Consider the following 13269-nt stretch of genomic DNA (forward strand, 5'->3'; position numbering starts at 1 on the left):
AGTCCAGATATAGCACCCGCCCCCCTCCTTTGAGAGTTAATTAGTTGGGGTAGTGGGACCCAGGCCCTCCCTCGCCACTGGGTCCCAGCCCAGGTCCCACCATTGGCTCAGCAGGGAATCCACCCAAAACATGCTGAGCTCACAGGGTGCTCCAGCTCCGCACCCTGGGCTACCTCCTACCCTGTTCCAGACCATCAGCATCTTCCCCACCTGCATTCTCCAGGCAATGTGCTTTCCCAGACCGTCTCCACTGGCTGGCCTCCAACAACTGCTCCTTCTCTGGAGGCAGCAACTCCTTTCCCTGAAGTAGTCAGCCCTGACTGAGCTGCTCCACTGGCCTTTATACTGGTCCTCCAGTTGGCGCACGCTCAGCAGGGCTGTGGGGAAGAGGCTCTCTCAGCCCGGCAGGCCTGGTGAACCCCTGCAGGCCCAGTGTGGGGTTGGTACATCCGGTCACACCTAGGTTTAAGCTAGGGTAAGAGGAAGCTGCATACCAAATGTGGTGGCCCTAGCTCTTACCATTTAGGAGTAGTCTTGGAACAAACAGACTCACAGACAGACACACATTTCTATAATATACAGATTGCTTAAATAAAGATCAGGTTGATGACTCCTCCTTGCAATGTCAGCACTCATCTGCTGACCTTTTCTCCTTTTAACCTCCCACATGCGAGACAGGTATTCATGGCAAGGCTAAATAAACCATGCTGATTGGCCCAAGCTCCCCTAGGCAGACCATCTCTAGCTTCTTCTGCTATTACTACCAGCTGTGCCCTTGTGCTGCTGCCATTCTCCCCACAGCCTTGGCTCCCCCTGCTACACAAAAGGAATGTTAGGTGCTCTACCCCATTACACTTTTCTGAGCTCATTTGACAGGGAGCACAGGGGAGACATTGCATACACACATTCCTCGTCCTGGGTCTTAAACAGGTTGCTTGTATTGGCCATAGATTAGAGTAAACTAGCTGCCATTATAAATACTGGAAATTGCTGTGAGTAGAGCATTTCACTGTCACTTTCTGTCCGGCCCCCCAGATTTTTCCAAAAGATTCGGGCACATGATCAGGGACCAGTGAGAGGACACCTGAAATTAGGATATTCCTGGGAAAAGTAAGAGACCTAACAGGCTCTAATGAGGTGATGTCCACGCACATATGAAGAAAATCTAAAAAAGGAGAAGTCATGGTGGTGGAGAGGTGGTGGTGAAATACAATGGTTATAAAGAAACAGACATTCATTTTTTAGCTATTAGTATTACAAATAAACATATTGTCAGCCTTCCCCCTCTGGCACCTCACCCAAGTCATCATTCTTTAGCAGCCTCCCAAGTGGGTATTAAGGAAGGATTTGAAGAAGGAGAGGGGAGCAGCCTCAGGGCTCAGGCATGAGGGGCGGAGTGACAAAAGCACTGTCACTGACAGGCAGGGATGGCTGGAGTTACGGGATGAGAGGCAAGTCTGGTGATGGGAGATGAGCAAAATAACTGTTAGACTAATTCTTCTGGCGAAGCCACATTTTAGTTTCACAGGTCACAGAAAAAGCATCTCAGAGATTCAAATCTCAGTGATTAATTTTTAAAAATTGAACCTCATGATTGGTAATCAAGGACAAATGGTTTATTTCTAAACAACTAATCTGCCATCTGAGGTTTCACTCTGGAATAAGCTTTCGCAGTCAAGTTACAAACTCGTGAAAACAAAGGTCATGAGTCTCCTCTCCACTTCATTGCACAGGGTGCCACACTGGCTTAAAATTAGCATAGCTGAGTTGGAAATCGGGTCTGGAGATTTCTACAATGGAAATTGTATCATCATCTTAACTTTAGCTATAGTAATACCAGAAGTCATAGGAAGGCCATCTAGGTCTATTTCCCTGAGTTCTAATGCATCTCATATGACCTCTGAATCATAGGAGCCTAAAATGATAAATTACATACAGCTCTGACACTGAACCTGGGTGCATCTAGTGCCTTTTGCTTTTTAATATGTCTACCCTTTGTTGGAAATGAGCATGTGTGGTCACAGTTTGGCTGCCTAATTTTAACGACGAACAGGGTTTGCTTATCCCCCAGGATCCAGATCCAGGCTAGAAATAGGATACAGAGAGATGGTCATGTGTTTGACAAGGAGCCGGGCAGCAGGCCAAAACACATTTGAGCCGGATGGAATTTCTTGCCCCTGTGAAAATGCAGCGCTAAATCTTCCTCTCCCTCACCCCTCTTTACGCACAAGTGGATCTCTCTAGTAGAGTGAACTGTCACCCGAAACTAACAAGGAGGATGTGTCTCCCAGCAATCTGAGCTTCGGTCAAAAGTTCATGACTTACCAGCCCTATGCCAAGTTGGACCAAGATTTCTGAAATGGTTAGAAAAATATTTTAATGTATTTCACCTTGCTATGCTAGTTCATTAATAACCACTAAAAATGCAGCGACTATGGCTGTAACATTCCTTGACATCCTCAGCATATGACTAATAATCATGAAACTCTTTTACTGACAGTGAAAGCACTCTGTGAACTCTCTATTTTCCCTGGAGTTTCATGGAATCTTTAACAAATGTAGCACATTTGCCATGTCCATTTTTATGAGGTAGTAATGGCTGCTTAGCCATTCTTAGCTGAGGCTAGTACTTTGTCTATGTAAATCAGCGCTAGTTTCCTCCCTCTACAACACTACCACCCCACTTGTCTATTTTGAGGAAATTTTCTCCCAGAATATTTTGCTCTTGCAAAGCATAGACATATGTATGGTTTCTTATATTTCCTTTTTACCCACTTTGTTTTAAGCCTCTCTCTGGGGTCCTAATATGGAGATTTGGCAACACATTGAGTTGTTTCCATGTGAGGATTTTATGGACTGAATACTGCACTGAGTGGAAAAGCTCAGCAATCAGAAGGCAGTCCAGAATGCCTAACATGCTGGTATATACTAAAAACTAATGTATAAAAACTTATATCTTTAAATGAACATTTTATGGTGATTCCTACTTTTATGTTTTGCTTATAGCGTCTCTTTTTTTCAAATAGTTCTCTTGGCACATAGAGCAGATATTGTCCACTATTAGAGCAATGTAAGTCCAGAGTAACCGCATTGCCTTCAGTGGAGTTATTTGGGAATTGCACTAGTATAACTGAGTTCAGAATCTCCAGGTTTACGAATCCAGAATGACACTAATGGCCCACATGACAGAAGAGACAGGACAGATGTTCTGAAGTGTTCAGCACCCAGAAGCTACCCAAAACTAGACAAAATCGACTGACGGTTCTTTTACATTGTGATCTGATGAAGCTCCAGGAAAGAACCTGACCCCTATGTCACAGTGCTCTTCTTTATAGTGTACAATGAAGGGCTTGGTTCTGGCCCACATCATCCGCCCACTCCAGAGCCATGTGTAATAGTTGTCAGGAATCAGGGCCTGTGGTGGAGACAGTCTGATGAGTGCTGCTGGCTTGTTGTAGGCTGCCTTAGAGGCTACGCTCCCTTATTGGTTGGAAGAGTCAAGCAGGCCGGCTCTGACACAGCAGCAAGCAGCAACAGTAGCAGTTTAGTGGCTGTTCACAGCCTTTGTCTAAGGGCTGTGCTAGCATCTGCCATGTTCTCAGTCCTGTCCCAGACTTGTCTCACTCCAGGTAACTAACCCTCAGCTCTGATTCCTAACGTCTGACTTCCACTGCGACACCAGGCTTCTGACTCCAGCTCTGACCCGGCACTCTGATTTCTATCAACTTACGGTCCGCTGGGCCTGATAACTCACATGCTAGTCACTGACAGTCCTGACCCATCACACCAAATCCAGCTCCACTGCATAGCAGAACCCTGCAGCTGTTCTAATTTTTACCACAAGTCAGTTGATCTCCAGCCAACTTCAGGATTGTAAAGAGGGAAAGGTGGCTTAGAGCCATTTTTTCTGCCTATTACCCATGGAGCTGAGCTTCCAGTGCATTGATTCCAAATTGTACCTCCCTAACTGAATTTCATTACTCCTACCAATATCCTCCACTCTCCCCCGTTAGTTATACTAAATAAATCCTTTCTAGTTTCAGTATGCACATTTTTCAGACACTTCGAAGGGAAGTGAAAAAGATTTTCTTCTCTAAAAAAAATCCCCATAAATGTAGAGCTTCTGAGGTGCAGGATTCACCTTGTATTTCTATCCAAAGATCTCATCATTAACAAATTTAGCTTCCCAACTCCCCTGTGATGTTGGCAAATATTAGTTTCTTCTTTATCCTCATATATCTTCAGATGCACACGGTCTCCACCAGTTTCTACCATTTATTCTGGTCTTGCACTGGTCTGTTCAGACTACTGCATGTCATATTGATGGATTTGGCTCCTTACTCTATGTTTTTCAAAGTTGTCCTCATTCCCCGCCCCCTTTCCCAGTAGAGTTCATATGCCAGGGAAGTCATGTTGGTGGCATCCGTAAAATGTGTCCATGTTCTTCTGACCATATCTGATTGCTCTACTGACAATCTCTGATGTTACAAGAAACTATTTCAAATGGATTCTGAAGATCTTCCACAGGCATTACCTTTGGAATGAGTTTATCTTCTTAGCAACTTCTGTTGTAGATTTCCATGATTCTGTTCCATAGGGGACAGATGTGGTGCTAATATTAAAACTCGTATTTTTGTGTCAGTGCCAGTCTTGTTTCTTTTCCAAATCTTTTCAAGTTTGTCAAAGTTATTTGCTGTTTTCGATATTAGGTACTTGACATCTAGTAACATGTTGTCATCACTGCAGTTTCACTCCCTAGATAGGAAAAATAACACTACACTTAGTGCTTTTCATCCACACTAATGTGTACTTTGGGGACATAGATAGCCATATATTTTATCTTCCCCTTTTTGATAAACAAACCAACTTGTTTTGCTATGAATATCAAAAGCTGGGTCTTTTCTTGCAGTAAGTGATGTGTTGAAATAAGAACAATATATCCACAAAAACAAGGCCATCCAATTATTCATAAAATTCTTCAGTTGCCTTTTGTGGTTACTTTCTTCATGACACAGTCAACGACCAGGACAAGCAAAACTGGGGACACAGAATATACACTTGCTTTACATTCGCCCCCTTGGAGTACCACTCCCCCTTGTCGCCACAAACCACTGGCTGGTGTCCCCATCTCTGTCTGCATATTCCGCAGTGCCATGTAGATCTTTGATTCTAAATATTTTTGCTGGTATTTTACAGTGTGCTGATCTTGAGAAATTATGGCAAAAGCCTTCTGGAAATGATTATTACAATTTTCTGTGAGGGGAACCGTGTTCCCTCTAAGCTGCACAGCACAGCTTCACAGGTGATTAATCAGCCCCACCCAGTCATTCAGCTCTGTGCAGGGAGCCCTGAGCCTCTGACTGGGTGGGGCTAATTAATCACCTGTGAAGCTGTGCTGCCAGGGCAGCTTAGAGGGAACACTGGTGGGGAGGCAACAGAGGAAATGGTGATTTTTTTCCAAAATATTTTTCTATTTTTTCCCTAAATTAGATAAATGTTGGAATTGGGAATATTTCAATCAGCTAATAGTTGGTCAAAAACTGGAAGGGGTTGCAAAAATGTGTCCAAAATGTGAGGTTTTCAATTAAATTTCCAAAATAAAATAATTAACAGCTCTAACAAGTATTGTCAACCCCCCTTGGGCAATCTACTATGCTGGGAAATAGAAAGTGAAGGCATGGAACGGTGCAGCCTGGGAATACCCCGTCCAGATGGGAGAGGGGTACACTTCTTTACCCAAGAGAGATAGTAGCTGGGGAGCTAGAAGTCTGATCATGGCCATTAAGGAGAAACACAAGAGCAGTTGACCAGATCTGTGAGAGGGAATTTTTAGAAAATGGCTCAAGTGTAGATAGAACCATAAAGATCAGAAGCACACTTCAGATGGTGTAGGGAGCAGGCAGCTGAGAAGAAGCCTGCTAGGAAAAGGCCCTCAGTATACGAAAGAGAACTAGAAGGAAAAAGAAGAAAAAAGACTGACAGTGGCAGAAGAGGGAGAGGGACATTACTGCCCCTGTGTCATGGAGGGAGAAGCATTCAGTTAAGAAGTCTAATTACACCAGAAAATGCAAAATGATGATAAGCTATGCTACAGCTTGAGACACCTTCAAGAGGCCTGATTTTTGGCGCACTTTCTGGAAATCAGCTCCCTTTATGTTATCTCTATTTGGGCTACCCGGAAGTGGATCCAAACATGAGCTCTCACCTGAGTGTTAAGTTCATAATGGTGATTACTTGTATTACTATAATACATAGAAGCACGAGACCAGGGCCAGGACCCCCACTATGACAGGGGCTCCATAAACAAATAGATGGTCCCTGCATCCAAAGAACTTACAATCTACATAGAAGAGGAAACAGGCAGACAAGGGAGTACAAGGAAACAATGAGATAATAGGGTTGAAATAGACAAGACAGAGATATGGTGGGAGAAGAAGTAGACCACACCAGCAGAGTAAATAAGGTGATGATGACAATCATGTTAGCTCTACATTTTAGGACAAGGCTTACTTAGGAGAGGATCCATTAAATGGAAAGGAAAACAGATGAGGGGGGCAGGCCAAAGGAAAAGATGGGGCTAATGTGGTATGAGGCTGAGGTAAAGAGACTGGGAGATTTGGAGCACACAGCCAAAATAACACAGGGCAGAGCAAGTCACCAAGCACTGTCATTCCAGTGGAGAGGAGAACACACACCACCCATGTCTGTAAGCAGAGGAAGCATTTGTGCCCATTTCTATGCCACGCAAGATTGAGGGAGAGAGACACCAAGAAGCTTCAAGATTATTGGGGACTAATTTAGCTACAGCTACTCAAGGGAGAGAGCTCAGAGTCATTGTGGATAGTTCTCTGAAAACATCCACTCAATGTGCAGCAGCAGTCAAAAAAGCAAATAGGATGTTAGGAATCATTAAAAGAGGGATAGAGAATAAAACCAAATACATAAAATCATGGTACACCCACATCTTGAATACTGCATACGGATGTGGTCGCCTCATCTCGAAAAAGATATATTGGCATTGGAAAAGGTTCAGAAAAGAGGAACAGAAATGATTAGAGGTTTGGAATGGGTCCCCTATGGGGAGAGATTTAAAAAATGTGGACTTTTTATCTTAGAAAAGAGGAGACTAACAGGGGATATGATAGAGGTCTATAAAATCAGATTAGGACTTTAACAGGGTTCAAAAAAGAGCTAGACAGATTCACGGAGGTTAAGCCGATCAACAGCTATTAGCCAGGATGGGTAGGAATGGTGTCCCTAGCTTCTGTCTGGAAATGGATGACAGGAGAGGGATCCTATGAGGATTACCTGTTGTGTTCCCTCCCTCTGGGGCATCTGGTATTGACCACTGTCAGCAGACAGGATACTGGGCTAAAGGGATCTTTGTTCTGACCCCATATGGCCGTTCTTATGTCCTTATGTTAATCCGTTATGAAAATACATCAATGTTTTCTACAGTGATAGCGCCAATCACTAAGCTGTGTTCTGGACTATAGTGTGGTGTTTGTGTACTAAATGAAACCCTTCTCCCCCACAAAAAAATATTCCCATCAGGGCCACGGTGTCTTTAATTAAGCTGTAGCTACTATCTTGTCTCCTCTGTGTGCAACAGTGATCTGTGCTTTTTGCTGAAAGAGGCCTGAGAGCTGTGTACTGAACTGCAGGAATGTGTGGACTGTGGAGTTTGCATGGCATTGGAAGGCGAGAGGCTGAAGTATGGCTTGGCAAGCTCATGGAGGAAAGGATATGAATGTACTGAAAGACATGTATGTGTCTCATGGGTACAGAAGGCTGGGAAATAACAGTGCATGTGGGAGAGGGGGAAACAAAACCACAAAGGAATTCCTAAGGGATTTCCTTTTGAAATAGGAGTTGATGGCAGGCTCCTGTCTCCAACTTCTTACCCATTCCTGGTTTCACTGTTCCAACGGCCTTGTAGAGGCCACAAAATTGCTCTAATGTGGCAACCAGGGATGCCCAAATATAGGGGAATCCTTGGATAGTGGAAAGCCAATGTACTTGGATCTAAGTCACTTGTTCCTCCTGCCCACAGGGGCAAGAGGGAGCAGGGGTAAAGTGCCTGGTGAAACTAATTCTATGATCCCCTGCAACCAGCATAACATGGATAAATTCTTAAGTTTAATATTGCTCTAAATTCAGCTAGAGGCTGTTTTAACCCCAGCAGCTCCAGGTGAGGGAGACCTGAAAGGCAACTCTGAGTCCCCTTCCATCCCCTCTGGATTTGGTCCTCTCTTGTCAAACTTTCTTCTTCCTCCTGAAAAATATCTTCTCCTTTTTTGGTTAGTGAGTTGTTTATGAACCAATTCCAGTTTCTTCTCCATGGCAAGAGGATTTGATTAATAGTTTTCAACCTATTCGCGCTTATGAACAATGAGTGCTAAATATTCATTATTGGTATTATGCAATTGGTCATTTATGTCAAATAGCTCTTTCCCCCTCTTCCTGCCTGGATGATAAGGCATTGGTGTAGTGGTTTGTGACGGGGCAGCCAGGCCCCACACTAAAGCTCAAAGGGCTCACCTGGCCCCAGGAGTGAGGCAGAACCCGCCCCTACAGCCTTGCTGGGCCTACACCAAAGTGAGGCCAGGAATAAAAGCCAGGGGAAGCAGACCACCAGGGGAGGTAGCTAAGGGGCAGGAGGGCAGGGAAGAGATCCCGAGCTGGCACAGCTGTCCCCGGAGCCTGACCAGCCATCACCGCCAACACTGGAGCAAGGCCTCTTGATACAGATGCTCAAGAGCCGCAAGCTTAATCACAGACCCCAGGACATCGTCACAGACGGGAAAGAGGTAGGAAGTAGTGGAGGGAGGACCTCAAGGCAGTCGGTGTGTTCCGGCAGACTTCCCCGCCAATCAGGCAGTGTTTACTGACGTTGCTAATAGGACCCTGGTCTGGGACCTGGTGGAGTGGGAGGGCCCGGGTTCCCCTACCTCCCCAAATACCCCCGTAAGCCAGCCTGCAGGACTGTGAGCAAGGCTTGGCTTTGTAGACTAGGCTGGATGGCCGTATTTACCCTAATAAAGGGGCACTAAACTATATAGACTTGGCCAGAAGGCTATATTTCCCCTGGTAGAGAGGCCCTAGACTGGGAGAGCCAGGCTAAAGTGCTTATGTATTCCCCAAGCCAAGTTAGATTTGCACCGGGACCGGGGCCTGCCTCTTCATATGGTTTAAAAAAAAGGAGTTGGTAAAGTAAAGTCTATATTCCACAAATGAGAAGTGGTAAACTCACTCCTACATAACTGCCACTGGGTTTTAAAAAGAGGTAAAAAAGTGAATGGTGCACAGGAAGCCTCTGGAAAGGAAATTTGAGATGAGTTAACTTTCATGCTAAAATTTGTGAAAATGTCAACAGTTGCAAAAATTCCCTGTTCCCCTGAAGTCCTACTCACAGCAAATACAGTCTCATGAGCCCTGATGACCTGCACTTGCCAACTATATCCCCAAAAAATGCAAAACATTTTTAATAATCACCCAGCTCTAATTTACATTTTCCCCCAAACAGAAAACTTGTCATAATTATTCTTTAGTAGTAAGAAAATGGCTCCACCTAGATACCAGAATGAAAGATGCATTCCAGATAGCCAAAAGATTGATTATAAATGTTGTTTTAATTGTACAGGAGCTAATTAAAACAGAAAAAGTCTTTATTTCCTGCCTAATGCCCTGTTTCAATAAATTGCATATTTAAGTCCAGCCCTACACAGGTCAGCACTTCAGTACGTGATTAACTTTAACCTGACTTTTCAACAGGATTTCAGCAAATCCTAAAATGGTGTCCTAAACAGGCTTATTGTCTTGAATTAAGCCTGAATTATGTTATTTATAAGAAAATAATCTAGAATATCTTGATGTACAAATTGTATGTGCTTAGCAGAAGCTTCATTTTGGGGTCATACCTCCTCCAAGGGATAAACTCAAAAACTTTGTCCTGCAGCACGTGTGGATAGAGGATTTTTCTCTTCAATATCAGACCTAGTACAGGGGTCTCACACATATATTGCACTGTCTCTGTATGTCATTTGACACACTCTATTGCAAGTTTGATACATAGATTACATTTCCATTGTACAGGACTTGGTGCACGTTACCTTTCCATTCTGAAAGATGTGTGGCACAATTGATTGTGAACAATTTATCCATGACATTTACTCCTTTCTCTGTGAATTATTCAGCAATCAATCACAATTTTCTTTTACGAATGTGTTTGTTCCTGGCAATTATTTGACAAATCATTGAAAGTATATATCAGCTGATGATAGTGTACAAAGTTTTACCGGTCAGTATTTGTAGGGCACATATGTAAGGCCCTACAAATTCATGGCATGGGAAATACATCACAGACCATGAAATCTGGCCTCTCCCTGTAAAATTTGGTCTTTTTTGTGCTTTTACCCTACACTATACAGATTTCATGGGAAAGACCTGTGTTTCTCACACAGGGGACCCTGACCCAGAAGGTACTTGTAGGGAGATTGCAAGGCTTTGTAAGGGGGCTCACAGTATTGCCACCTTTACTTCTGTACTGTGTTCAAAGCTAGACAACCACCTGGCTCCATGCGGGGCAGTGGCGTTGTGCAGTGCTGCCATTTGAAGTACTCCCTCTGCCCCCCCACTTGGTGTCTCTGTCTGATAACATCCTTAATATAGGGTTGGCCATCTAACTTATATGATATTTATTCCATTCCTTGAATGGATGGCCACGGCAGAAGGGAGAAGACTATATTTGGAATAGGAATGCTGTCTTTATTGCTTCTCATGGGTGCACAACAGCACCAGGTACAGAACGTAAAGTGCATATGCTGAAACTGCAGGTACAGAAACACAGCAGCTGCTCACGCTGATCAGTTTGATGTGCTCTGGGCCTGACTCTCTATTTACTTGCACCACTGTCAATCAGGAATAACTCTTCAGAAGTCAATGAAGTAACACCACTGTAAAGGAAATTGGGCCCAGCTCTCCTGTTCCTGTTCTAATTGTCAGTAATGAGGAAGGCACTGCTGCCCAAGGAGGATATAAACAAGAGGGATCCCCAAGGCATGGGAAAGTTCAGGAGCCAGAGTTATTAGAGAGAGAGGAAAGGGCTAAGTACATCGAGGAAAGGAGAGTGGAGCAGGGCTGAGAGCTCCATGGGGAATGCCACTAAAGGAAGGAGCTCTGATCGTTCCCTAGTTGAGTAGTTAGTAAGATCAGGCTCGTGAAAGTGGAACATAGGAAGTCAGTTGGGCAGTCACCTAAAAACATCCCCAGACCAGAAAACTAGGGCCAGAGGGCCTAAGGCTGAGATCACCAAAGGAGATGCCTGCTGGGTCTGAGCACAGAACTGAAGCCAGAGGCAGGGAAGGGTGAAGACTGGGAATGATGAAGGAATGAGCCCAATGATACAGAGTGAGAACTGCAACCATACCTGAGAAGGTAACAGAAAGAGAAGCACCCCAGCTAAAGGGCTGGGGAGAGGTGGTGTGGTAAAAGACACTGAGCCATACCTGAGAGATGAGGCATGAGGAGAGATGTCAGAGATGTACCAGAGATACTAACTGGGTTGAGAGATGCTAGAGCTGTACTTGCTGCATGATACTGTTGGGACTTGAAGTATTGTTTGGACTGTGCTGAGGAATTCTGAATTTGGTTGAGGGACTTTGGTAATAAACCTCACAATGGACTATTTACATTCAGAAAGCATGTATGGAGTGACTTGGTCCTGGAGAAGAAGGAATTTGAGACAAGAGGCTGTGTGCTGGACCACCATGAGCCACAAGGGGGCACCCTGGAGGCAGCAACTCTGACAGGCCAGAGCAGTGACAAGAAAATTAAGCTTTATTTTCTTTAAGTGTCTGTAACATTTTATTTAAAACAATCACAATAGTTGATGGTGCACATTATTTTCACACATATGCATTGAAGGAGGGTGACAAATATAAAAATAAGTACAGCAGACCTGAGACTGCTGAGCTACAGAAAGTACAAATCTACTATAAATGTATCTGTGGGCACCTCTTAAACTATGGGGTTTTTTTAAAAGGAGATATACAAATTCGGTGCTAATTTGCATATCTTCTTCCGATCACATTTTCGAACGCAGGTCTTTCAAAAGTGAAAGTAGTCTGGACGTGGGTTTTTTGGAAAAAAGTGTCCAGACTACTTTCACTTTCGAAACACATGCTTTCGAAAATGCAATTGGAAGAAGATATACAAATTAGCACCGACTTTGCATATCTCCTTTTAGAAAAAAAACGCAGTCTAGATGTGCCTTGTGTGACTATCCATCCATCTGTAAGTCCATTTGTTCACGAACTCCTCCTAAATGGTAAGCGTTAGAACCGCTAAATTTGGTATGCAGCTTCTTCTTATAACTTAAAACAAGCTCAGGGTTTGGTTGTGCTAGGACAATGGGATGTATGTGGAATGTGATTGTTTCACATGAAACAGAACGGGATGGGTGGGAGGGTGAGACAGCAGGGACAGTTATACTCATGAATGACCACAGGGAGGCAGCAAGTGCCTCTGCCCTGGGGAGCAGCCACTGGCCAACAGCACGGCCCCCACCATCCCAGCCTGCCTGTGGGAGCAACTGCAGGTTCCTGGACCACTGCCCCGGACCACCACTGGGCCGCTCCCGGGCTGCCTCCAGGGAGAAACTGGTGGGCAGCCTTTACAGCCTGTACCTCCCCACTCCCGCCCCAGGCTGGCCCTGGGGAGAAGCCAATGGGAGGTCTTAACCCTACCCCCGCCCACACACACACACTGCCTGCATGGTCCCCAACCCCCACTCAGACTGGCACCAGGGAAAAGCCACTATGTGGGCATCATTGCCCCCACCTTCCCAGGCCAACTCCAGGAAACCCTGGATAAGTCTTCTAGTGTTAATATAAAAATTATATCCATGACATTTTCATTATCATTTTGTCCTAACTGGCCCACCTTTCCTCAAATAGCTCAGCTTTTCATCTGTAGGTGGGAACTCCTTCCATTCTTCTTAATTCTTGCTGTTTGTTTTTATCAACTCCATTGCCAGAGAAGGCATTAAGTTCTCCAAACGTAGCAACTAACTGATTTTACTATCTGAAGGCACAAACATTTTAAAAAGAATGTGTTGACCTTTGTGTAATTTCAGTAAATCAGGGTATTTTCCTAACCTTACTCCATGGTAGCAGGAATTTAGAAGGACACGTGTCCCTGAAATCACATCTGTGACCAGAAACTATTCAATTTGTGACAGTCCCAGATGATGAACCGTTGATTCTTTGT

Source organism: Pelodiscus sinensis, chromosome 3, assembly GCF_052426305.1.
Source record: "Pelodiscus sinensis isolate ZL-2025 chromosome 3, ASM5242630v1, whole genome shotgun sequence".
NCBI lineage: Eukaryota > Metazoa > Chordata > Testudines > Trionychidae > Pelodiscus > Pelodiscus sinensis.